General features: G+C 40.4%; 1 long non-coding RNA gene across 1 annotated transcript in view; it reads right to left on the bottom strand.

The window, feature by feature from the left end:
* Window positions 1-27,131, bottom strand: part of LOC126006085 (uncharacterized) — a 1,493,032-nt gene that overhangs the window by 1,055,267 nt on the left and 410,634 nt on the right. The window lies entirely within an intron of this gene.

The following is a 27,131-nucleotide window of genomic DNA, read 5'->3' as shown; positions in this document are numbered from 1 at the left end:
AGATTCTTTATGCATTACAAGTGCTGCCCGTCTTTGTTTGTCTGAAATGATTCTTATTCATCTCTCCAATCTAAGAGATAGCTCAAAGAGAGTGAACTCTGGGCTACAATTTCTGTTTGCTTGTTTGTTACTTTTGTTTTGTTTGGTTTCGTTTTGGGGCAATGCCAGGCAGTGCTCAGGGGTTACTCCTGGCTTGTGCTCAGAAATCGCTCCTGGCATTCTTGGGGACATTACGCGATGCAAGGGCTCAAAGCCAGGTCTTTACTGGGTTGGCCACGTGCATGGCAAGTGCCCTACCTCTCACATACTGTTCTATCACTCTGGTCTGTGGAATTGTTTTGATTCAGGAATCTGACTATGATCATCCCACTCTTTCCTGGTCAGGTCTTTTTTTGTACAAACTGTCAACATTCTTTTGTTGTTTCCCTTGTCTTTGAACGTCGTTTTTGACTTTTGCTGCTTTAAGCTGTCTTTTCCTTTGAATTACCATTTTGATTATGATGTCATTGTATTGTATGCATTCATTTCGTTGGATTCTCTTAGAGCCTCTTAAGTCTGTGCAGGAGCCTCTCTTCAAAGTAAAGGTAAGTTCTCATAATTTGTTTTTGGTTTTTTATGGCAGCCATTTTCCCGCTTTCCATTTGTTTCTTTTCTCTGGTATTCCTATGACTTAATGGATTATTTCTCTTGCTATTGTACAGGAACTAGATTACATGTGCTTTCATTCATTGACCTCTTCCTTTTTGTCACTTCATCTTATAGGTGGGCCAATATTTTGCCTTGGATTCCAATGATATGGTTGATTCTGTTGTAGTCACAGGGTATATTCTGCAGTTATGGCTGGCCATAATCTGTATAGCTCTTTCAATTACACTTGTATGGACTTGATAGTCTAGATCAGTTTCGCTTTCAGTTGGTTGAACATTTTTTCCCAATAACTGCCTTATATTCTTGATCATGGCATGAAGATTTGGCTGCTATTCCTCAGCAATGAAGGTTGAGTGAATGCTTGATCTCCATGATTTGGGAGAATTAATGAAACTGTGTACCAAAGCATGTGAATTGCCGTCTACCTTCATGATTTTTAGTATAATTAGAAATTTAATGCATAATTTTAGGTGACACAATTCAGTTCACATATGTAAATGAGAATAAACAAATAATTCAGAAAAATCATCATATATTTATTATAAGGATGTGAATTTCTTTACTCACATAAGTGAACATCACACATTGATTTTCATTATTTAATTATATTATATTTTTTTAATGATTTTTATTGGACCCATGTGAATGACATGTCCTTCTCAGTAATATTGAAGTTACACAGTGACATTGCATCAGGGGTATTCCCACCACCAGTGTTGTCTTCCCTCCTACCCTCTTCTCAGCCTCACCCTCCATTTCTTCCAGACTGCTAATATAACTAGTCCATCTGTGGACTATAGCTTGTGGAAGATTGTGTATCATTCTGTTGTCGTTGACTTTGGGTTTGCTGTTTAAGTCTGATCATTTTTTATTTCTTCTCAAAGTTCATAGGACTGTTTGATTCTGGTATCATCCAATTTTTCCCCTTGATTTATGAGGTAGAATAACATGATTCAATTCATGTCATTCTCATTGAAAATTAGAAGAAACGAAGAAAATGAAATAAGGAACAGAAAACAAAGCATATAAAATAACAAACTGAGAGGAATCAGTCTAGAGGTAAAAGATAGCAATTTAAAAAGAAGAAAGGGAAAAAATGAGAAAATCATAACCAAGAAGAGCAATAAAACACACACACACAAAACCAACAACAGCAACCTAATAACAAAAGCAACGTAAAAACAAACAGAATCAAAGAAACATAAGACCAAACCAGAAAGTACTCTTCACTTGTGTTTAAAGAGTTGTGCGCACTCTGATTTGAGATATATAGTTACAGCTGTGTGTGATTTGATTTGTTTATATTTCAGTCCTGTTGTTCTCTAGAAGCAATTACTAAAATATGCCAGTGTTTGAAAATGCTATTTCATGGGCCCAGTGCCCGAACATGCTATTTCAGGTGCCAGAGTGGTGGCACAGGGGTAAAGTGTTCCTCTTGCTGCAGCTGAGCAAGGATTGACTACGGATTTATCCCCCAGAGTTCCATATATTCTGCAAGCCAGGAGCAATTTCTTTTGATTTTGTTGTTCTTGATGCTTTGTTGTTGTTATTGTTGTGTTTGTTTGGCTTGGTTTTTCTGACCTTGGGCATCAGTAGGACATGCTCAGGGATACTCCTATCTTTGCACTCAGAAATCACTTTTGGCTTCGTGGATTATATGGGACTGCGGAGATGGAGCCCAGGTCCTTCCTGGGTCAGCTGCTTGGAAGTGAAGCGCCCTCCAACTGAGCCACGGAGAAAAGATATCTGAGTGCATAGCCGGGAATAACCTGTGAGTGTCCCCGAGTGTCCTCCCCACAAAAATAAATAAAATGCTATTTCAGTGTTTATAAAGGAGAAAAAAGAGTAAGTCATTGGTCTACGTGGTACTTGTAGAGGAATTTGAAATATCAAGACTAAACAAACAGGCAAAAGAAACCATTGGGAGGTAGTCAGGTGGGAGGGGTGAACATAACACACAGATGGACTACCCTCTGTGTGATTCTGGGATTGGGAGGCAGGCAGCAGCAGGAGGGAGGATTTCTTGGTGCATGCTAGCATGGGGTGTGAGAATCGTGGGCCAGAAAGGGGTCACAGCCCTGGATTGACCTCAATGATCAAAGGGGCCAGTGTCTGCACTGTGGGTGCTGCAGAGTGCCATAGGATGTTCTTGGTGCAGGGTGGCAAGAGAGAAGTGGCACACAAAGTGGGAATTGTGGGGCAGGAGGCTACAGATACCTGGGGTCCAAGAGACACTCTGATGTCCTTTAGATTTCCTGACACCACACCTAATTGTGTGTTTGAGGATTGACTCTGAGGACCTGACTTCAGATGAACACTTTGTTATCACAGAGTACATCACCCTCTATTGACTAGGCATCATCAGGGTGATTCTTGAGTCTGAAGCATTTTTGAAATGGCCTGACTCAGAGGGCAGCATGGACCAAACAGAGCCTCTGGGCTGTGGAGAGTCTTGTGTCCTTTATCCTGGGAATCCTGCTCCTAGATTCATATGCCTAGCCTACTCAGCCTTTTTGTAGCATGTTCTCAGAAAGAGAAAGGCTTGTAGCATGTTCAAGCCTTTCTCAGAGACACACAGGAAAATTCCTGATCAAAGCATCTAGGAATTTTCTTTTGTTTTTGTTTTTGTTTTTGGGCCACACCCGTTTGACGCTCAGGGTTTACTCCTGCTATGCGCTCAGAAATCGGCCCTGGCTTGGGGGGACTATACGGGACACCGGGGGATCGAACCGCAGTCCGTCCTACTCTAGTGCTTGCAAGGCAGACACCTTACCTCTAGCGCCACCTTCCCGGCCCCAGCATCTAGGAATTTTCTATGACTCTCAGCCCCGTGAATTCCAGACCCTCAGAATCTGTCTGCCTTTCATCGATTCTAGAGAACCTCATGAAATTAACAGAAAAATGGATGGATCCTGCCCCAACCACTTATAAAAGACTGAGTAAAAGTATTCTTTAAAAGGTAGAGATTGACCAGTTGGATTTTGTGGGACATTAACCTTTTTTTTTCCCTCCCTCTCCCTATGTTGTCATTGAGTCAGGACATACTCTCATTAAGTACCAGTGATGGAGAGATATGTTCATGCAGAGCTTCATTATAGGCTAGTAGGCAGGACTGACACATTTCTCAGACGTGATCTGCTGAAACTTCCATTGCTCTCCTGTTGTCATCATGCCTATTAAACAGACTTACTCTTCTAATCTGATTGTGGCCCCATTTATGTTGGATTATTTTTTGTTTATAGTGGGGCATGGAGGGAACGATACAGAGACTGGTCCTGACCACCCTCTCTGGAAAGAATTCTGGGAATTTTTCCTTGCTAAACTTTTAGTTGCAGATGTTGAACTGCTTTAATGCCATCCTTATATTCCCTTTGATCACAATGAAAATAATGATGCATACACTTTATAGTTTTATTCACATATACTAGGTTGAACTATTGCAGCGACTGCCTAACTATCTACATAAAAGCGGCAGAGTGGAAGTGACTTTGGGCACCCTGAGCCCTGTCAAATCGTGTCTCCAATAAAATTTAAGATCCCCCCTTTAGTCGACAGAGATATGCTGGACCCCATAGCCTCTTTCTCAGATGATTTTCTCAAAGTTGAGAAGAGAGGAGGAACCATTCTCTGGACCAATGTTATGAGAAATATCTTCTGTTGTGCTTTACCCTTCCAGTTGCTTTTCTTTCTTTTCATTGGGCTACAAATGAGCCAAGGTTTTCTCATCAGCTTCTGAGTCTTGCCAACACTCTGGTTTCTTCCACCAAGAGCCACACCTTTACACCCAAATGCTCATTCTAGTTTTTCATCATTGGACTCCTCTTTCAAAGAAATTCACACACGCAAATCTATGAGTCCAAGCCATAGCCGTGTGAGGCCCCGATGCCCTGATTCCAGTTGCAGGAGATATGCTGAATAAGTAAGGGGAAAGGGAATGAATGAAAGCAGATTGGGGGTTGGGGGCTAGGAGAAAGGATCTTGGAGAATTACACACTAGCTTGTATCCTAGGGTGCTAGACATTTTCTAGAGACAGTAAAAGCATAGCCAATATTCCATATCAGACCCAAAGAGCTGACAATAAAAAGCAAGTTTATTTAAGGAAGTAAAAAATAAGAACTAAAGCCTAAAACACAAACACCAGCATAAGGAGGCAAAGGATTTTGACAATGATGTAGCCAGCCCACTTTCTCCCCCTTGAGACTGCATAGCAGTGCTCTCTCTCCTCTGCTGTTGGTATCTGGGCTTCATCCAAGAGCGGCTCTTATGCATCCAAATTCTTCTCCTCCTCCTTCTCCTCCTCCTTGTTCTCCAATTCTGAGGTGTCTTTTAGCGAGGCTAAGCCTGTGGCATCTTCGTGGTTCTCAGCCACTCTTGGGGGTAGCACATGTGCATCAGGCTCAGGAGCCCTTTGGGCTTCTCCATGTGCCCCTGGGTCTTTGACTGCGAAAGAGGATGGAGGAGGAACTACTTCTAAATCTAAAGAGAGAAGAAAAGATCACCCATGTTTCTGGCCCCCCACCCAATGCATTTCTAAGTTCAGCTCCCGGGCTAACATCTGCAGAGAGGGTGATAACCTGGACCACCCCGTGTCTTCCCACCCTGCTTTACCTGAATGGGCCTGAAGGTCATGCTGGATCCACTAGAACATCAATTCCTGGGACAATCTGGTTGTGGCCTCACCCCCTTCTCCTGTGCATATGCTCAGGCACATCATCTGGCTTTCTCACCTTTCTCTTGGAGAGCCTCAGGTTCTTGTACCCGATGGATGACCAAGGTGTTATGGAGTGGGTACCTTCTCTTCACTCCCTTTACTCCCTCCATTCCTTCATCGTCACTGCAGTCACTTAGTTCTTCCACAAAAACTGTGTGACACCAGTGGACCACCTCCGTGCTGGGCAAAGCCACACTGCCATGACATGGCAGGGAGCAGATGTCTTCCAGGAAGGACTCCTCTTCCACATCTGCATATCTGTGGCGCTAAGGAGACAAGGCCGGCAGAAGGTCAGGACTCGTTCTCTGTGCAACTTTGTTCCTTAATGATTGGTCCCCCTTTGACTGAATCCCAGGTCCCTGCAGACCTGGACTGGGTCCCCTGAATGTGTAGCATGTCCTTCAAGATTCAGTTACATCTTAACTAGACAGTCATCACCGAGTCAGCCCTGAGTCAGATATAGGCCTGGGTCTGTTGTGGCACATTGGCTTCTCTACTGTCAAAAGCCAGCCCTTTCCTCAGGAATTCGTGTCCACCGAACCACAAACTCACACTCACACCCTCCAACACACATAAACTCACACAAACAGACACAAATCAAGGGAGGTATCCATGTTTTGACCTGCCTGTGCTGCTTTGTCTTACCATGGATGACCACCTGGGCAGAGGCTGGGCAGGTCTGCCACAACTCCTAGCCCTATTCATGAGTCTTGCCATGATTCCAATCTTCTGGCTTTTTCGGCCACGGCTGTGTGTCCGAGGGAAACAGCACAACATGCCTCTGCTCCTCTTCTGCTCCAAGTCAACAAACAGCCGTTTAAAAATGGAGACCTAGCGACCAGGGTTCCAAGTTCTATGACCTCATGATGTGAGGCCACCTCCTGGTCCCCAGACCTGGGCCTCCTCCTCGTGGGCATGCCCTCCCCCACCTGAATGAAGTGAAATGCCCACACCTGGAATGGATGGCTAGAGGAGTCTGCATGGGTTGGAGGCAGTAGAGATAGGATAAGTAGGGGAGTTGGAAAAGTGAGAGAGGCAATGGCCAAAGCGAGAATAGGCAGATGTGAGAATCAACTGCGAGATTCAACAGAGAGAGTTCGTATCAGCAATTCAGCAGTAGATTCAGCTGCAGTCCCATCACCAAAGGGAGTTAGGCAGTCTGGAAGCCAGTTAGGAAGCCTGGAAATAGCAGCTGAAAGGGAGACAGAGGCCGAGTGAGCCGGAAGGAGAAGAGAAGTAGCTGCTAGGAAAAGGCTTAGCATAGAGGCCAAGTGAGGAGGTGTACATGACGGGATGGACGGGCAATGGAGCTGGCTGACTCCTGGAAACTCATCATCTGACTGCTTTGTGAATCTCCTCACCCTCACCCTGCACCATTCAGCCCTGCCAGGCTGTAGGGGCTGCAGAAGCTTGGTCGAGCCCAGAAAGTCCTCACCATCCTCACAGCAACTCAGGGACTCATTACCTGTAATAAGACAACACTCCTCCTCAGAACCTCTTTATAATCCCTTTATCGTGAGAATAATCGCCTTCTGTTCCTGTGTCCTATTTAGACACAGTTACCCCTGCACAGTCCACTTACTTCCCTCGACAGAGAGAAGGATGAAGCCAGGGCCTGCGGTGTGTTGACTTAGACCTAGATTGATCCGTGTGTCTACTCAGGCTGTGACTTTTGGAATCCAGAATTTTTTGGAATCTTCATGTATGGACTCATACATGCATCAACTCCTCCTAAGGATGTCAAAGCTCTGACATAGATACCAGTGATCTTAGGAAACGGTTCTATACATTTTTGAGGAGAAACCCTTGTGTGTATGAGCTGTGGAAGTGAACAAGATAATGTGTCTCCATTACCCTTTCCAAAAGCATATACAAAGAGAAATCGTGGCGTCTATTCAGTTCCTTCAAGAGACACGTTTGATTTATACATGGGTGGACTCTACCCTGAAGGTCATTCTGTAATGAATTGTAATGAATTGCTCTTCTTATCATATATTACTAGAATAAATAACTATGCCAGTCAGACACCTACATTCATTTTCTCCTTTTTTTCCATGGCAATTATTTTTTGTTGTGATAACATGCTCTCTGAGGAGCTTCCAAATTCCACAACAGCCCTCTCTCTTAATGACAGCACACTAAAATTCACCCAGTGGTTTGAGACAGAAAGAAAAACTGCATCAGAAAACTGCATCCAACGTTCTGCTGCCAGCAAGAAACACATTGGAATAGGCATACAAACACAGTCTCAAAGCAGTGGTTGGAAGACAACTTTTAATGCAAACAACCATCCCAAATAATATATGCAGGTGCCAAAGGACAGTACAATGAAGAAGGTCCTTTGTGTTCTTTTCCATACACTTTGTACACTGGCATAATCCCATGCATTGGGTAGGCTATCTTTCTGTGACAAGATCCCCTGAGCCTAGACTAGCCAAGAGTAAACCTAAAGCAAAGCTGAGTATGCTTACCACCCACAAGCTCGCCAGCACATACTGCTTGAGGATACTGAGTCTGAGTCTATCTGAATGCTTGTTCTCACTGGAGTGCAAACATAGCTTTTCAGTAGGTAATCCGGGTTGATACCTAAAGAAGCAAAGACACCTGGAGAAGAAAGAGGAAGTATTTGTCTCATTGTCCTTTTACTTGTCTCACAAGTGCTAGAAACAGTGATAATGCCATATCTGATTTCTAAACATTTGTCCAGGGGAGTTACCTAGAAAATGAAAGGAAACGAAATAGGAAATAACTCTGTGACCTTGGTACTTAGTTTCGGGTTTCTAGAGTGAGTACCAGTCACAGACTCAAGGAGGGTGCTAAGACTTTGACTAGCTAAGATCAGTTAGATGTTCAATAGAGACTATCCCATCTAATCCTCACAGATACATTATTGTTTAACTTTGTATTTTTTTCAAATGAGGTCACAGCCTAATTTGTTTATTTCCATGACCACACTGTATCTTGGAACCAAAAAGTTAGAATCGTGATCAAGATGGGTAAGCTGCTAGTCTAAAGAGTTATGAATTCTAAAGATTTATGCCTTGCTGCAAGATTTTGTAAATGGACAGTAAAAATTTAAGGCTCTTAAGGCTTTCCGTATGTCTTCTTGCAGACCCTCTTTGGACTTGACAACAAATAGCTCATTTTAATTTCACTACTAGTTGGTTAGCTCACTTGAAATGACTAACTCACTTATGGAAGGATGGAATGGTATCTTTCTGTGACATGGTAGAGAAAAATCTTTTTTGAATCATACATAATTTATTTCATATGTGAGCTCTTTTCAATGTCAGAATCCAAACCCAGCAACAGGGAGAGAGGTCAGAAAGTGTAGAAGTCAGAATTTAAAATGGTCGCAAATTATGACTTTTTTTTTTGTCTTTTTCTTTTTCTCTATGATTTTTGGGCCACACCTGGTAACACTCAGAGTTTATTCCTAGGAATGTGCTCAGTAAATATTCCTGGATTGGGGGACCACATTGGATTTCGGGGATCGATCCATTGTCCACCTAAAGCTAGCCCGAGCATGGCAGATGCCTCAATGCTTGTGCCACAGCTCCGACCCAATCTTGTAATATTCATAAGGTAATTTAAGCCACTGACATTAACATGGAAGATAGAGATGTATTGCCATCTTCATGTATCTGTATACATCCTTTAGTTGTTTCGCAAGCCTTTTCTTACTGCTTTAAGTCCTTCTTGGAATTCATTACAAGTGCGGCCCATCTTTGTTTATCTGAAATGATTCTTATTCATCTATCCAATTTAAGAAATAGCTCAAAGACAGTGTACTCTGGGCTACATTTTTTGTTTGCTTGTTTGTTACTTTTGTTTTGTTTAGTTATTTTAGGGGGCAATGCCAGGCAGTGCTCAGGGGTTACTCCTGGCTTGTGCTCATAAATCACTCCTGGCATTTCTGGGGGACATTACGGGATGCAAGGGCTCAAAACCAGGTCTTTACTGGGTTGGCCACGTGCAAGGCAAGTGCCCTACCTCTCACATACTGTGCTATCACTCTGGTCTGTGGAATTGTTTTGATTCAGGAATCTGACTATGATCATCCCACTCTTTCCTGGTTAGGTCTTTATATGTATGAACTGTCAACATTCTTATGTTGTTTCCCTTGTCTCTAATGTCGTTTTTGACGTTTGCTGCTTTGAGCTGTCTTTTCCTTTGTTTTACCATTTTGATTATGATGTCCTTGTATTGTATGCATTTATTTCATTGGATTCTCTTAGAGCCCCTTAAGTCTGTGCCGGAGCCTCGCTTCAAAGAAAAGGTATGTTCTCATAATTTGTTTTTGGTTTTTTTTTTTATGGCAGCCATTTGCCCCCTTTCCATCTGTTACTTTCCTCTGGTATCCTATGACTTAACGGATTATTTCTCTTGCTATTATACATAAAGTAGATTACATTTGCTTTCATTCATTAACCTCTTTCTTTTTGTCACTTCATCTTATAGGTGGACCAATATTTTGCCTTGGATTCCAATGATATGTTTGATTCTGTTGTAGTCACAGGGTATATTCTGCTGTTATGGCTGGACATAGTATGTATAGCTCCTTCAATTACACTTGTATGGACTTGATAGTCTAGATCAGTTTCTCTTTCAGTAGGTTGAACTTTTTTCCCCAATAACTGCCTTATATTCTTGAACATGGCATGAAAAGCTGGCTAATATTCCTCAGTAATAAAGGTTGAGTTAATGTTTGATCTCCATGTCTTGGGAGAACTAATGAAACTGTGTACCAAAGCATGTGAATTGCTGTCTACCTTCATGATTTTTAGTATAAATTGAAATTTAATGCATAATTTTAGGTGATAGAATTCAGTTCACATCTGTAAATGAGAATAACCATATAAATGAGAAAAATCATCATATATTGTACTAAATGATGTGAATTTCTTTACTTACATAGGTGAACATCACAAATTGATTTTTTTATTAAATATATTTTTTATTTAAGTAACATGATCATATTTGGGTTAGAGTCATAACCAGAACACCCCCCTTCACCAATGCAACATAACCCCCTCCCCCTTCCCATCCCCTACAGGCTCTCTACTACAGTAATTTGTTTTTTATTTCAGTAAGTTGTATTTTTTTTCTTTAAATGATAAGAGTAAAAAATATATAGTAAAGGTGTGATAGTTGCAATCACCAAAGTTTGCATAGGTCCAGAAAAATGAAGAAAGTGGGAAAAAAGTCCATGACCTGATTACAAAAATGCCTCACCCCAGAAGTTTATTGGCATAAGGCAGACTCTGGGTTCCATGCATACCAGTCTGTCCAACTCTAGTCATTCTCAAGGTCCCAGTGAAACATTTGCACTCTTTAGCTATAGTTGGTATCAGACTTTTATATTTAAAGAGTCTGGATTCTGTGCATTTCTTTTGTCAATGTCAGGCTGATGTGGAGCATCCTCTAGTTTCAGCATATCATTAAATGCAGAGCGATCTGCCCTGCATGCAGACTGTTGCTGAGCCGCCTGGGTGTTGGGGTACTCTTTGGAGTAAGTCAATACCAAAGCAGTGGTAGGTCTTCTCTGGAAGAGGCTTGGATCCTGGGAATGTTAAAGACAATTGTGGTTGTTTCCATATATCTGGTGTGTGTGGGCGATGCCCATTCTTCTGAGACCTGAGCCAAATCGTTATGCCAATGTTCAGGGTAAAAGGCCTAATTACATTACCAAATATGTGTTCCCATCTCTATTAGATAAAAACTTGTTAGCATATGTATTATTTTCCCATTTTAATGTGCCTATGCAAAAGAAAGGCAATGCCACAAGATATTGTTGGTGCATCTGTGGGCCAACGAATAAAGTCCAACATTTCCCACAACTTGGTATAAACGTAAAATCTATACAGAGCTACTCTTCTACCAGTATTGCTTATAAAACAGATCTCACAGGGGGAAAATCAAACAATCAAATAACATATATAGTGCTCAAAATTGTCACTATATGAGGATATTTGTCATTATATGAGGATATATGAGGATCAAAATTGATTTTTATTATTAATTATATTATATATTTTTAATAATTTTTATTGGGACCCATGTGAATGACATGTCCTTCTCAGTAATATTGATCATAGCATCTAGGAATTTTCTAAGACTTTCAGCCCCGGGAACTCCAGACCCTAAGAGTCTGTTTGTCTTTCATCAAATCTAGAGAACCTCATGAAATTATCAGAAAAATGGTTGGATCCTGCCCCAACCACATATACAAGACTCAGTGAAACTATTCTTTTAAAGATAGAGATTGACCAGTTGGACTTTGTGGAACATTAACGTTTTTTTTTTTCCCCTCCCTATCCCTATGTTGTCCTTGAGCCAGGACATACTCTCACTAAGTACCAGGGATGGAGAGATGTGTTCACGGAGAGCTTCACTGCGGGCTAGTAGGCAGGACTGACACACTTCTCAGGCGAAATCTGCTAAAGTTTCCATTGCTCTTCTGTTGTCATTATGTCTAGTGAACAGACTCAGTCTTCTCATCTGATTGTGGCACCATTTACGTTGGATTAGTTTTTGTTTTTCACGGGGCATGGAGTGGTTGATAACAGACTGGGCCTGACTTCCCTCTCTGGAAAGAATTCTGGGAATTTTTCCTTGCTAAACTTCTATTATCAGATGTTGAACTGTTTTTAATGCCATCCTTATATTCCCTTTGATCACAATGAAAATAATGGTGCATACACTTTCTTGTTTTATTCACACATCCTAGGTTGAACAATTCCAGTGACTGCCTAACTGTCTACTTGAAAGCAGCAGAGCGGAAGTGACTTTGGGCACCATGTGCCCTGTCAAATCATGTCTCCAATAAAAGATAAGGTCTCCCCTTTAGTCGACTGAGATATGCTGGACCTTATAGCCTATTTCTCAGATGATTTTCTAAAAGTTGAGAAGAGAGAAGGAACCATTCTCTGGACCATTGTTATGAGAAATAACTTCTCTTGTGCTTTACCCTTCCAGTTGCTTTTCTTTCTTTTCATTGGGCTACAAATGAGCCAAAGTTTCTCATCAGCTTCTGGGTCTTGCCAACACTCTGAGTTTCTTCCATCAAGAGCCACACCTTTACACCCAAGTGCTCATTCTAGTTTTTCATCATTGGACTCCTCTTTCAAAGAAATTCACAAAAGCAAATCTATGAGTTCAGGCCATAGCCGTGTGAGACCCCATTGCCCTGATACCAGTTGCAGGAGGTATGCTGAATAAGTAAGGGGAAAGGGAATGAATGAAAGCAGATTGGGGGTTAGGGGCTTGGAGAAAGGATCTTGGAGAATTACACACTAGCTGGCATTCTAGGGTGCTAGACATTTTCTAGAGACAGATAAAGCATAGCCAATATTCCATATCAGACCCAAGGAGCATACCACTGACAATCAAAAGCAAGTTTATTTAAGAAAGTAAAAAATAAGAACCAAAGCCTAAAACACAGACACCAGCATAAGAAGGCAAAGGATTTTGACATCAATGTAGCCAGCCCACTTTCTCCCCGGGAAGACTGCATGGCAGTGTTCTCTCTCCTCTGCTGTTGGTGTCTGGGCTTCATCCAAGAGCAGCTCAGCTGCATCCTCCTCCTCCTCCTTCTCCTCCTTCTCCTCCTCCTCCAATTCTGAGGTGTCTTTCAGCGAGGCTGAGCCTGTGGCATCTTCGTGGTTCTCAGCCACTCTTGGGGGTAGCACATGTGCATCAGGCTCAGGTGCCCTTTGGGCTTCTCCTTGTGCCCCTGGGTCTTTGATTGCGAAAGATGGTGGAGGAGGAACCACTTCTAAATCTAAAGAGAGAGAAGAAAAGATCACCCATATTTCTGGCCCCCCACCCAATGCTTTTCTAAGGTCAGATCCCAGGCTAACATCTGCAGAGAGGGTGCGAACCTGGACCACCACATGTCTTCCGACCCATCTTTCCCTGAATGGGCCTGAAGATCACACTGGATCCCCTAGAACATCAATTTCTGAGACAATGTAGTTGTGGCCTCCCCCCTTCTCCTGTGCATATGCACAGGCACATCATCTGTCTGTCTCACCTTTCTATTGGAGAGCCTCGGGTTCTTGTACCCGATGGATGACCAAGGTGTTATGGAGTGGGTACCTTCTCTTCACTCTCTTTTCTTCCTCCACTCATTCGTCGTCACTGCTATCACTTAGTTGTTCTACATAAACTGTGTGACACCAGTGGACCACCTCCGTGCTGGGCACAGCCACACTGCCATGACATGGTTGGGAGCATATATCTTCCAGGAAGGATTCCTCTTCTACATCTGCATATCTGTGGCGCTAAAGGAAACAAGGCTGGCAGAAGGTCAGGACTCGTTCTCTGTGCAACTTTGTTCCTTAACGCTCGGTCCCTTTGACTGAATCCCAGATCCCTGCAGACCTGGACTGGGGTTCCCTGAATGTGTAGGATGCCCTTCAAGATTCAGTTCCATCTTAACTAGACGGTCACCACCGAGTCTGCCTGAGTCTGTGGTGGCACATTGGCTTCTCTCCTGTCAAAGCCAGCCCTTTCCTCAGGAGTTCACATCCACCGCACCACAAACTCACACTCTCACGCTCCAACATATATAAACACACACACAGATGCAAACCGGGGGAGGTATCTGTGTTTTGACCTGCCTGTGCTGCTTTGTCTTACCCTGGATGACCACCTGGGCAGAGGCTGGGCAGGTCTGCCACAACTCTAGCCCATTTCATGTGTCTTGCCATAATTCCCCACTTCTGGCACTTTCTGCCACGGCCAGGGGCCCGAGGGAAACAGCACAACATGCCTCTGCTCCTCTTCTGCTCCAAGTCAATGAACAGCCTTTTAAAAATGGAGACCTAGCGACCAAGGTTCCAAGTTCTATGACCTCATGATGTGAGGCCACCTCTTGGGCTCCAGACCTGGGCCTCCTCCTCATGGGCATGCCCTTCTCCACCTGAATGATGAGAACTGCCCACACCTGGAATGGGTGTCTAGAGGAATCTGCATGGGGTGGAGGTAGTAGAGATAGGATAAGTAGAAGAGTTGGAAAAGTGTTAGAGGCAATGGCCAAAATGAGAATAGGCAGATATGAAAATCAACTGCGAGATTCAACAGAGAGTTCGTATCAGCAATTCAGCAGTAGATTCAGCTGCAGTCACATCAGCAAAGGGAGTTAGGCTGTCTGGAAACCAGTTAGGAAGCCTGGAAATAGCAGCTAAAAGGGAGACAAGAGGCCGAGAGAGCCAAAAGGAGTAGAGAAGTAGCTGCTAGGAAAAGGTTTAGGATTGAGGCCATGTGAGGATGTATAAATGGCGGGAGGGATAGGAAAGAAAACTGTCTGACTCCTCGAACTTCATCTGACTGCTTTGTGATTCTTAGACCTCACCCTGCAACCTTCAACCCTGCCAGGCTGTAGGGGCTCCCGGACCTGGGTCGAGCCCAGGAAGGCTTCACCATCCCCACACCAACTCAGGGACTTCTTAATTTATAGTAAGACAATAGTCCTCCTCAGAACCTCTTCATAATCCCTCTGTATGGAAACTATTCATCTTCTGTTCCTGTGCCCTATTTAGACCCAGTTATCCCTTCACAGTCTATTCACTTCCCTCGAGAGAGAAGGATGATGCCAGGGCCTGCAGTGTGTTGATGTAGACCTATATTCGTCATTATGTTTTCTCAGGTTGTGATTTTTGGAATCAATACTTTCCTCGTGTATGGACTCATTGTCACATCATCTCCTCCTAAGTATGTCATAACTCTGGACTTAGGAAACTGTTCAATAATTTTTTGAGGATAAACCCTTCTGTGTATGAGCCATGGAAGTAATAAAGTTAGTGTCTCTCCTCTGTCCCTTTCAAAAGCATATACAAACAAAAATCCTGGAGTCTATTCAGTTACTTTGAGAAAGACCTTCAATTTAGAAATGAGTAAATTATACCCAGAAGACCCTTCAGTAATGAATTTGATGCCCACTGACAGTTTCGCTCGTCTTATCATATCTTATTATAATTCATAAGTGTTCCAGTCAGACTCCCATTCGTATTTCTCCTTTTTCTCCATCGAAATATCTTTTTGTTGTGATCACATGCTATCTGAGGAGCTTCAAATTATCATGACACGCCTCTCTCACAAAGTCAGCACACTAACATGCACCAAGTGATATGAGACAGAAAGGCTACTTGGTTCAGAATATTGCTTCCAACATTCTGCTGCCTGCAAGACACACATTGTACTAGTCCAGCAAACAGTGCCTCAAAGGCAAAGGTTGGAAGGCAACTTATAAGGCAATCAACCACAGAAAATTGCACATGCAGGTACCAGAGCACAGTATAATGGAGAAGGTCCTTGCCTTGCACTCTACTCCTTTGTGTACTTTACCATACACTTTGTACACTTGCATAAATCCAAGCATTGTGGATGGTAGAAGTCAGAAGTTAAAATATTCGGGGCCGGAGAGATAGCATGGAGGTAAGGTGTTTGCCTTTCATGCAGGAGGTCATCGGTTCGAATCCCGGCGTCCCATATGGTCCCCCGTGCCTGCCAGGAGCAATTTCTGAGTCTGGAGCCAGGAATAACCCCTGAGCACTGCCGGGTGTGACCCAAAAACCAAAAAAAAAAAAAAAAAGAAGTTAAAATATTCACAATTGATAACTCTTTTTTTTGTTTGGTTTTGGGTCCCACCCAGTGCCACTTAGGTGTTACTCCTGGCTTTGCGCTCGGTATATGCTCTTGTCCTGGAGGAATATATGGGACATCAGGGATTGAACAGTGGTCCAGTGTAGGCTAGCTCAGGCACTGCGCTTATGTCACAGCTCCAGTCCAGCCCTGTACCTTTTATAAGGTAATTTAACACATTGACATTAAGATGATAGATAGGGATGTATTGCCATCTTTATGTATAAGTGTATGTCATTTAGTTATTTTTGCAAACTTTTTCTTACAGACATAGTAATTCTTGGAGTTCATTTACAATTGTTTTCTGAGTTACCAATGCTTCTCCTCCTTGTTTATTAGAGAATATTCTTATCCATCTCTCCAAACTAAGTGATAGCTCGACGTACAGTGAACTCTGGGCTAGAATTTTTGTTTGGTTGTTTTGTTTTTATTTGTTTTGTTTGGGGCCAATACCAAGCAGTGCTCAGGGTTTACTCCTGGCTCTTTGCTCAGAATTCGCCTGGCATTCTCAGCGGACCATACAGGCAGCCATTGCCCTCTTTCCATTATTTCCTTTCCTTTCTATGATTTAAAGGATTATTTCTCTTACTATTATATATCAACAAACTTACATTTGTTTTCGTACATTTATCTCTTCTTTTTTGTCACTTCATCCTATAGTTTGACCAATATTTTGTCTTGAATTTCAATGATATTATGGTTCATTCTGTTGTTAGTCAAGTGGTCTATTCTGTTTTATGGCTGAGTTTGTAAAGTTTGAGAGGTGAATGGCAGAAGCAAGAATAGACAGAACTGACAATCAACTGCGAATTTCCACAGAGAAATTTTGTATCAGCAATGCAGCAACACATTTAGCAGCAGTAGCATCAGCAAAGGAAATTAGGCAGCCTGGAAGCCCTTTAGGAAGCCTGAAAAAAGCAGCTGAAAGGGAAACAGGCAGAGCGAGCTAGAAGGAGAAGACAATTAGCTTCTAGGAAAAGGCTTAGGATAAAGACCGTGTGAGGAGTTGTACATGGCAGTAGGTACTGTGAAATAAACCTGGTTGACTCCTGGAACTTTATCTGACTCCAGATCCCCACCAGCACTAATGTGGATGGTATTATATTTTTTGTCCAATTCTTCTTATCATTATTTTTGTTTAAGAATGCCATTGATTTTTCCATGTTGATTTTGTAGCTTTTCACTTTGCTATATGAATCAATTATTCAAATGAAGCTTTTTGGCGGAGTCTTCTGGTATTTCTTAGTATTGCATCATGTCTTCTGCAAACCTTGAGAACTTAACTTCTTCATTTACTATCTAGATGCTTTGGTTTTCTTTCTTTCTTTCTCTTTCTTTCTTTCTTCTTTCTTTCTTTCTTTCTTTCTTTCTTTCTTTCTTTCTTTCTTTCTTTCTTTCTTTCTTTCTTAGAATCTTTCTTTCTTTCTTTCTTAGAATCTTTCTTTCTTTCTTTCTTAGAATCTTTCTTTCTTTCTTCTTTCTTTCCCTCTTTCCCTCTTTCCCTCTTTCTCTTTCTTTCTTCCTTCTTCCTTTCTTCCTTCCTTCCTTTCTTCCTTCCTTCCTTCCTTCCTTCCTTCCTTCCTTCCTTCCTTCCTTCCTTCCTTCCTTCCTTCCTTCCTTCCTTCCTTCCTTCCTTCCTTTCTTTCTTTCTTTCTTTCTTTCTTTCTTTCTTTCTTTCTTTCTTTCTTTCTTTCTTTCTTTCTTTCTTTCTTTCTTTCTTTCTTCCTTTCTTCCTTTCTTTCTTCCTTCCTTCCTTCCTTCCTTTCTTCCTTCCTTCCTTCCTTCCTTCCTTCCTTCCTTCCTTCCTTCCTTCCTTCCTTCCTTCCTTCCTTTCTTTCTTTCTTTCTTTCTTTCTTTCTTTCTTTCTTTCTTTCTTTCTTTCTTTCTTTCTTTCTTTCTTTCTTTCTTTCTTTCTTTCTTTCTTTCTTTCTTTTCTTTCTTTCTTTCTTTCTTTCTTTCTTTCTTTCTTTCTTTCTTTCTTTCTTTCTTTCTTTCTTTCTTTCTTTCTTTCTTTCTTTCTTTCTTTCCCTTTCTTCCCTCTTTCTCTTCCTGCCTTCCTTCCTTCCTTCCTTCCTTCCTTCCTTCCTTCCTTCCTTCCTTCCTTCCTTCCTTCCTTCCTTCCTTCCTTCCTTTCTTTCTTTCTTTCTTTCTTTCTTTCTTTCTTTCTTTCTTTCTTTCTTTCTTTCTTTCTTTCTTTCTTTCTTTCTTTCTTTCTTTCTTTCTTTCTTTCTTTCTTTCTTTCTTTTTCTTTCTGCCTAATCGCTATGGCAAGTACATCCAGGACTGTGTTCAATAAGAGTGGTGAGAGAGGGCAGTCTTGTACCTGATTTTTGAGGTAATGCTTTTAGCTTATCTTCATTGAGATAAAATTTGACATTGGCTTGTATTAGATGGACTTGCATTTATTCTAAAATTCCTATCATTCCCATATTGATGGTAGTTTTTTATAAAGAATGGTTTTTGGATGCTCACCTTCACTCATCATTATGGAAATCCAAATCAAGATGACAATGACAATGACAATTACACCAGTGAGGATGGCTCACATCAAAAAAAAAAAAAAAGGAAGCAATCTCTGTTGGCAGGGATGTGGTAAGAAAGAAACTTTAATTCACTGCTAGTGGGAATGTTTCCTGGTTCAACCCCTATGGAAAACAGTGTGAAGAGTGCTCAATAAACTCAGAATTGAGATGCTATATGACTCAGCAATTGCTCTCCTGGGTATCTATCCCCAAGTCAGAAGGACATTTATCCCAAAAGATGTGTGCACTCCACTATTTATCACAGCACTCAGTACAGTAGCCAAGATTTGGAACCAATCTAGATGTCCAACAATGGATGAATGGGTCATGAAGATATGACATTTATACAAAATAAAATACTATATAGTAGTTAGAAATGACATAGTCATAAATTTTGCAGCAATGTGGATGGATCTACAAAATATCATGTTAAATGTAGTAAGCCAGAAGATGATGGATAAACACAGAATATACAGAATATACCTATTCTAAGTACCTCTTTTGAGGTACTTAGAATATACACCATATATACATGTATTATTCCATGAAAAAATACAACATTCTAATAGAGTAGAAACTCCAAACACTGTGGTTGTCAAAATTTACTGGAGAGTAGTGCCCAAAATAAGTCAAAGAGGAACAACACAAAGCCAAAACTACACATTATACTATAAAGAAACCAGCAACAATGGAAATAATGGCTTACAGCGAATGGGTATGTAATCAGCCTTTTGCTACAAAGGCCTATAATAATGTCTTAGGAATTTTATACAGGGTTACAGGTAAAGAATATGATTGGAAGCCGGAGACTCCAGCGGAAGCATTTCATAACAATGTATTTTAGTGCCTTATTCTTACTAGATTTAAAATAACCTTTCAGCTTTTCTGTCTATAGTGGTTCTTGGATAAAAAGGGTAAAAACCGTAACTTGACATCTTGGTGCTGTCACACTAGATACCATATTCAGTTTGCATTATGAAAATGTCTTGATAAAACACTCCAATATACCTTTTTTCTCTGTTTTATGGCCTTTATTAGGACCTGAGCATATGACAATCCAGACCACTGAAACAGTAAACTGCAAACCACAGATTTAGATTACAGGACCTACTCATCGAACACATTTTGGCAAATTAACATTTCCTTTCTCTCTCTTCTCTCTTTTCACTACTTCTTTCTTCCTCCCCTTTCTTCTTCTATATCTTCTTTCTCCTCATTATCAATTCAATCTATGTCAAATAAAGCCCACACTGTTATTTTCTCTTTAGAAAAGGAATTTTGATACATAAGATGTAGCAGAAAATACTACGTAGGGTAGCCACTTACATAGATAGGCCTCATTAACACAATGTTTATTACTCAGGATGCAAAACCTATGTGTATCCTAAATTGCTCCACCATTATTTAACCCTGAAACCATCATTTAGGAAGGTCCAACCACATCACTGATGAAATCCCTAGAAACGGAGAAAATCTCCCAGCTCCAACACACCGACCCAATCTCTCTTAGTTGATTTATTAATTTTTACCTTATTTTTACTACATTTACCTATTTTTCTGTTCTCCTCTCTTATCTTTTGCTCATCCTTTCTCTTTTTCTTAAGCTATAACTAAGCAAATTACTGTATGTCTTTATGTGTGCATGAGTACATAGTGGGAGGACTCCTCCATGAGAGCCAAACCTAATTTGTAAACAACCTATAGTGTATACAACCCCTCCTATATACTATCCCTCCACCCCCCTTCAGACATTCTACTATCCTTTATCCCCCAATCCCAATCCTCCAGTCATTGATTTTGAATCTGTGTTTGTTCTGAGTATTCAGTTGTGTGTTTTTGTAAGCAGCAGAAGGTTTGTTTAAGTTTTTTGATCGATTTGGCCACTCTGTGTCTCTTAAATGGTGAATTTAGTATATTGACATTCTGAGAGATCATTTTCATGGGATTTATTGCTATCGTTGTATAGAAATTTGATGTGTCTGTTGGTTGGTCTTGTCTTAAAGTAGACCTTAAGTTTTTCTTTTAAGTCTGGTTTTGAGTCTGCAAAGTTTCTGAGTTGTTGTTTATCCATCAAGCAATGTATACTTCCTTCAAACTGAACTTGAGTCTGGCTGGGTGCAGTATTCTAGGCAAAGCATTCATTTCATTGAGTTTTGTCATTATATCTCATCACTGCCTTATGGCCTTGAGGGTTTCTTGTGACCGATCTGCTGTAAATCTTAAGGATGCTCCTTTGAATGTAATTTCTGTTTTGATCTTTCTGCTTTCAGTATTCTGTTCCTATCTGTGGGATTCATCGTTGTGACTAGGATATGTCTTGGGGAGCTTTCCTTCAGGTCTCTTTTAGCTTGGACTCTGTGGGAATGCAGGATTTGGTTGCATGCAGTCTTTGTATCTCTCAGAGTTTCTCTGAAATGATATCCTTGACTGCTGATTTTTCCTGAAGATTTTCTTCCTGGGTCTCTGGGACTCCAATGATTCTTCTGATTTTTTCTGTTGAGCTTATGAAAGACTTCTGTTTTCATCTGTTCACATTCTTTGAGTAATTCTTCATTGTCTGATAATTTGCTTTAAGGTTTTCTTCCCCATTCTCTTCTGTTGTGTAGAGTTGTTATGCATCTCAACTTCCAGCTCACTGATTTTATCCTCAGTTACTGTTACACTGTTGGAAAGTGGCCTTCCATTGAGGTTATTATCTCATTAATTGAGTTTTTCAGACCTGTTATTTCAGTTTGGAGTTTTCTGATTTCTATCTTTATATGTTCCTGATTATTTTTCATCTTCCATTCAATCTGATCTATACGTTTTTTGAGTTCTATAAACATCCTTCATATTTCCTCTCTAAACTCCATATCTGAGAGACTAACTACGTGGTTGGCAGTTTTTGGGTCAACAGAGTTGCCATCTTCATTCTCTATACCTGTGTTGTTTTCCCATTGTCACACATGTGGTGTGGATATTTCTACGTGGTGTGGTGGTGTTCATTGGCTAGAAGGTGCAAGCAGCTGCAAAGGGAAGCTCTTTTCTAGTTCCACCCTTTGTGGACAGGACCACTCACCTCTAAAGAAGAGGAACCCTCAGGAAATAATGTGGAAGAGTAGCTATTATTATTTAAAGACTTTTTATATAAAGTCTTAATGAGAATTTGAAATGCCCATACATGTAATAAAAATGGAAAGACTATTTTGGAAATTATAATAAGTCAAATATATAAGTGAAAATGTAAAGAAGCAATTCCATTTCAAAATCTTTACACAGTAAAAATGAAAGCATTATTCAAAGTCTTATTCACAAATGTTTATAGTTCCTTTTTTATAATGAACACTCAAAGTTGGAATTTAGGTGTTACTTAAGAAAAATGAGCAAATTCTGATATATTCTAACAATGAAGTGCAAATTCATATTAAAAAGGAATCACCTATCATATAGAAAATATAATCTACTTAATACAAAGCAATAAAACAACATGTTGCTTTTGGACCATCATTAATATAAAAATATTAGTGTCATCAATATCTGTATAAATTCTCTAAAAAGGCACTGGCATGTTCTTTCTGGATTCCCTTTTTTATATATATTATCTTCAAATTCACCATATTCCTTTTGCTTCCTCTTGCTTGCAGGAAGAGACCTGGACATTTTAAAAAGCAAACAAGACTAGAAGGATGGCCACAGCGGGTAGGGCACTTTTCTTGAGTGCATCTGACTTTGATTCAACCCCTGGAACCCTGAGTACACCAGGAGTGATACATAAGCATAGACAGTTTTGTCCCTGGTGCATCTTTATGCTATTTGTGATTTTCAGTAGATGATAAAATTTTAATCATTTTGCATTATATTGCTATTTTGTGTCACCTTTTGAAAAGCACTCTTTCCTCTTTATTGATATTTTTAAAAATTGCTTTATTAAAGCACCATGCTTAAAAAGTTGTTCAATGTGGATTTTAATCATACAATTACATCCCACCACCAATAAAACACTATCTTTTATATATTATAAGAAAAAAATATCTCATTTCTTTTAAGTTATTTTATCAAAGTTAATTTGCATTTTATCAAAATCTGGTCAAATTTATGGATTTGTTCAATTGATTTCAATGTGCTTTAAACCTTTGCACCATAAACAAACAAAAACAAATAATCTTCTGAGGTCAACCTCTCTCTTACTAATTTATATTTCATAAAATCACTGCTATGTGGTAACAATCTTTACTTTTTACTAAATAAGGATTTTTAATTTTTAGTTTTCTGCTGTAACCATTTATAAACAATATGATTGCAAAACTTTAAATAGATAAAATCTCTTTTTTTTTGGAAAGCATTACCTTGTTTTCAACACTTATTTTTACTTATTTGAACTCTGGATTCAGTTTAAATCTAATTCTTTTAAAAATTACTTTCCCTTTTGATTACAATATTTCTGATTTGATGATCTGTATTGTGCTTATTTTTAACTTGTATTTTGTTAATCTGTTAAAAATTTTTTATTATTCCTAAGATGAAAAGGCTGGGGTTTGTTGGTTGGTTGGTTGTTTTTTGCTGGGGTAGAGGGTCATGTGCACACTTATTTATGCTCGTAGCTTACTCCTGGCTCTGCACTCTGTGATTAATCCTGGTGAGATCAAAGACATATGGTGTCATGGATAGAAATTGGGTCAGCCACCTGCTGTTGTACTATTTCTCTGGATTCATAAAAAGCTTTTTATAACTATCACTGTATATAAATGTGTATTGAGAATAATTACTCCAGAGAACTCTTGATTAAAATTAAACATATTTTCTATAACTGACCTGCTATACTTTTAATCAATTTTTTCTTAATTTTTTTTTTTTTTGGTTTTTGGGTCACAGCTGGCAGTGTTCAGGAGTGACTTCTGGCTCTACACTCAGAAATCACCCCTGTCAGGCACGGGGGACCATATGGAATGCCAGGATTCGAACCTCCATCTTTCTGCATGCAAGGCAAATGCCCTATCTCCATGCTAACTCTCCGGCCCAAATTTTTAATTAATTTTTTTAGTTGCATTTTTGTTTGTTAGTTTTGGGACCACACCCAGTGAAGCTCAGGGGTTACTCCTGGCTATGAACTCAGAAATTGCTACTGGCTTGGGGGACTGAACCGAGGTCTGCGTGGGTCAACTGAGTGCAAGGCAAATGCCCTACCTACTGCTGTGCTATCGCTCCGGTCCTTGTTAGCTACATTTTTAAATTCAAAACTTGCAGTTTGGTTTATTTCAGACCTACATGTAGTTTCTGTGTGCCTATTTTATATCTTGATCATATTAAACTATCTTATTTCCAAAGACAATAGAAATTGAGAACTGGTCTTCATCGGAAGCTTATTACTGTAGGGGAATTATGGGTATGAGGAATAGGCTGGGATGGTGAAAGGGGCAGAACACTGGAACAGTAGAGGGAAGTGGCCACTGATGGAGGGTATGGTTATGGGATAAGATTTGCATGAATGCCACATTGCCAAAAGCATAAATCTTTAATACTTTCTATTTTCGTTTTGGGGTGGAGAAGTTTCATACATAAAAAAATATTCTTTGGTTTCTTGGGGACAGGTTTCCAAAGATGATTTTTCTGTAGGTTTAATTTTTGATGACTGTTAAAGCTGTAAATTTTTTCATGCATTTTGCACTTTTAATTGCAATTTTTTAATGGGCCTTTTTCTTTGCTAATGGAGTTCAATGTCCCCTGGGATGTGAAAATATCCGCACACCATTTAAACATTTCTTATGTCCTGCTGATGTCAGTTTCACTGGAAGCATTTTACTTTTATTTATAGGCTTGATTTTCCACGCCATAAAGTTAATGAAATTCATATCCTATACTGAAGCATGAGTCTAAGTTTTAGCAATCTTGCAAGTATCATTTTTAAAAATGACCAGTTTAAAATGGGATTACATGAAACTAAAAAGCTTCTGCATGGCGAAAGAAACCTTACTTAACACAAAAAGACAGTTAACAGAATGGGAAAAAATCTTTTCACTTGACATATCAGATAAAGGGCTGATATCTAGAACATACAAAGCACTTAGAAAGCTGAGCCCACTAAAACCAAATAAAGCCATAAAAATGGGGAGATGAAATGAATAGACACTTCTCTGAGGAAGACAGAAGGATGGCCAACAAACCCATGAAAACATGTTCACCTTCACTCATCATCAGGGAGATCCAAATCAAGACAACAATGAGGTACCACCTTACACCAGTGAGGATGGCTCACATCAAAAATAATGGGAACAATCTGTGTTGGCGGGGATGCAGTATGAAAGGCACTCTCATCCACTGCTGGTGGGAATGCCCCCTAGTTCTACGCCTATGGAGAACAGTCTGGAGAGTGCTCAAAGAACTCAAAATTGAGCTGCCATTTGACCCAGCAATTGCTCTCCTAGGTATCTACCCCCAAGTTGGAAGGACATTCATTCCAAAGTATTCTGCACCCCACTATTTATCGCAGCACTCATTATAATAGCCAAGTCCTGGAACCAACCTCGATGCCCAACAACAGATGAATGGATCATTAAGATGTGGTTATCTATACACAATGGAATACTACATGGCAGTCAGAAATGATACAATCACAGACTTTGTAGCAACATGGATGGACCTAGAACATATTATGTTAAACGAAGTAAGTCAGAAGATGAAAGATAAACACAGAATGATAGCACTATTCTGAAGCACCTAGACATACACACCTTATAGACAACTAATACTCAACAACCAAATAACAGGGTTTAACAGGGTAGAAACTCCAAACACTGTAATAGTCAACATATACTCGGGAGTAGGGTCCAAAATACAAGAAAAAGGAGCAACACAAACTCTTGACAACAAATTATACCACAAAGAAACCAGCAAAAGCAGAAACAGCAGCATTGAGAGAACAGGTATGTAATCAGCCTTCTAATACAAAGGCCCATAATAATCCCTTAGGGATCTTCTACAGGATCACAGGTAAAGAACACCATGGAAAATCACTGACTCCAATGGAAACATCTCACAACACTATGCTTTAATGCCTTAATTTTACTATATTTAAAATAACCTCTCAGCTTTTCTATCCACAGGCATTCTTGGATACAAAGGGTGGACAAACTAAGATGGCATCATGGGGCCCAGTCAAACGAGATACCATACCCAGCTTGCACTATGGGAATGTCCCAAGAAAACTCTTTAACATACACTTTATCTTTAGGTTATACCTTCTTTTAGGATTTGAAGCATGTGACCAGTCAGACTACCGAAGCAGCAACTGTGACGTACAAACTTATACTACAGGCCCTACTCATGGAACACATTCAAGCAAACTAGCATTCCCTTGCTATTTTCTCCTCTCTTCTCACTACTCGCTTTTTTTTCTTTTCTATACCTTTCTTCTCTTTTCCTTTTTTCTTTCCTCTTCTCCCTTTCTTTCTAATGTATTTTCTCTTTTCTTCCTTCCTACCCCTGCCATATACTTTTCCCTTTCCCCCCTTTGGAAATCCAACTATCCCTTCACCCTTCAATCTCATCCAGACCTCCCACCGTATTAAAACTCTTCACCCTCAGTTCTTAATCCATTAGGCATCAAGACTGACCTCCTACCCCAATGAACCAGTATCCAGCACCCAAGCGAAGGGACACCCAGTCAAACCCACATCTCGTCCCCTGAAAGAAAAGGCAACCAACTCCCCTGAGGACTCAGGCTGCGTGGCCCTCCCTACCCACTCCCCCCTACCATGGACTGTTACTTGAAACTGGACTTAGCTCTAAAAGTATCCCCAATGCAAGAGCTCTTCCAAGACCTCCCTGCCGCAAATCTTTACCAGTCTCAAGAAGGTCAGGGTGTGTGATGGAAAGGTGCCTGGAAACCCACACACCACAAGAAAATACCAAAAAACAATGGGGAAACCTAAACTTTCAACATAAGTATAAGACCTGTATTACACCACCTCCTTACCTGCTTATCCCCAAAAGTAAAGTAGTCTTTTGCATCACTTTGTTCCTTTAATTACTTTAATTCATTTTTTAAAAATGTTTGTTCTACATATACATAGGTGAGCACATATATTTTTATTCCTATTTTTATCTTTTTTGGGTGTGTGACCTGTTTCTGTTTTCTTCTCTGTTCACCACCAAATGCACCGACAATATAATGTAGCACCATTCCTCCCTGCAAAGGCACACTAATAAAAGGGGAAACCCTATATATAAAAACGAGCTCTTATCTACTAGGGATAAGAACTCATACTTGTTTACAATACAGGGATATCTCCCACCTTGAAATATGTCATGCGGACCCAACTTAGACCCCAGGTGATTAGACACCATCCGTCCAGCCTTGAACCCTGGATCCCAGACATAGAAACGACAAAGTTCTTCACAACAGCTACGGGAAAAAAATCCCAACCGGGACATCCTTAATACTGCTGGGCCACCAACAAGTGCCAGCTCTAATATGATATCCTGACAACGAGGAAAATGGAAACAACTTGACCTAAGAGCAGGTTATCCTACCTCACCAGCTAATGATAAGACAAAATCAGAAGACTTGTCACCCTTTGGTCGATCCAAAAGCCAAGATCGTGATTTACAGATGACTGGCTACTAG

This window comes from Suncus etruscus, chromosome 4 (genome assembly GCF_024139225.1).
Source record: "Suncus etruscus isolate mSunEtr1 chromosome 4, mSunEtr1.pri.cur, whole genome shotgun sequence".
NCBI lineage: Eukaryota > Metazoa > Chordata > Mammalia > Eulipotyphla > Soricidae > Suncus > Suncus etruscus.
The sequence above is the reverse complement of the archived record's forward strand: the minus strand, read 5'-3'. Positions and strand labels throughout refer to the sequence as shown.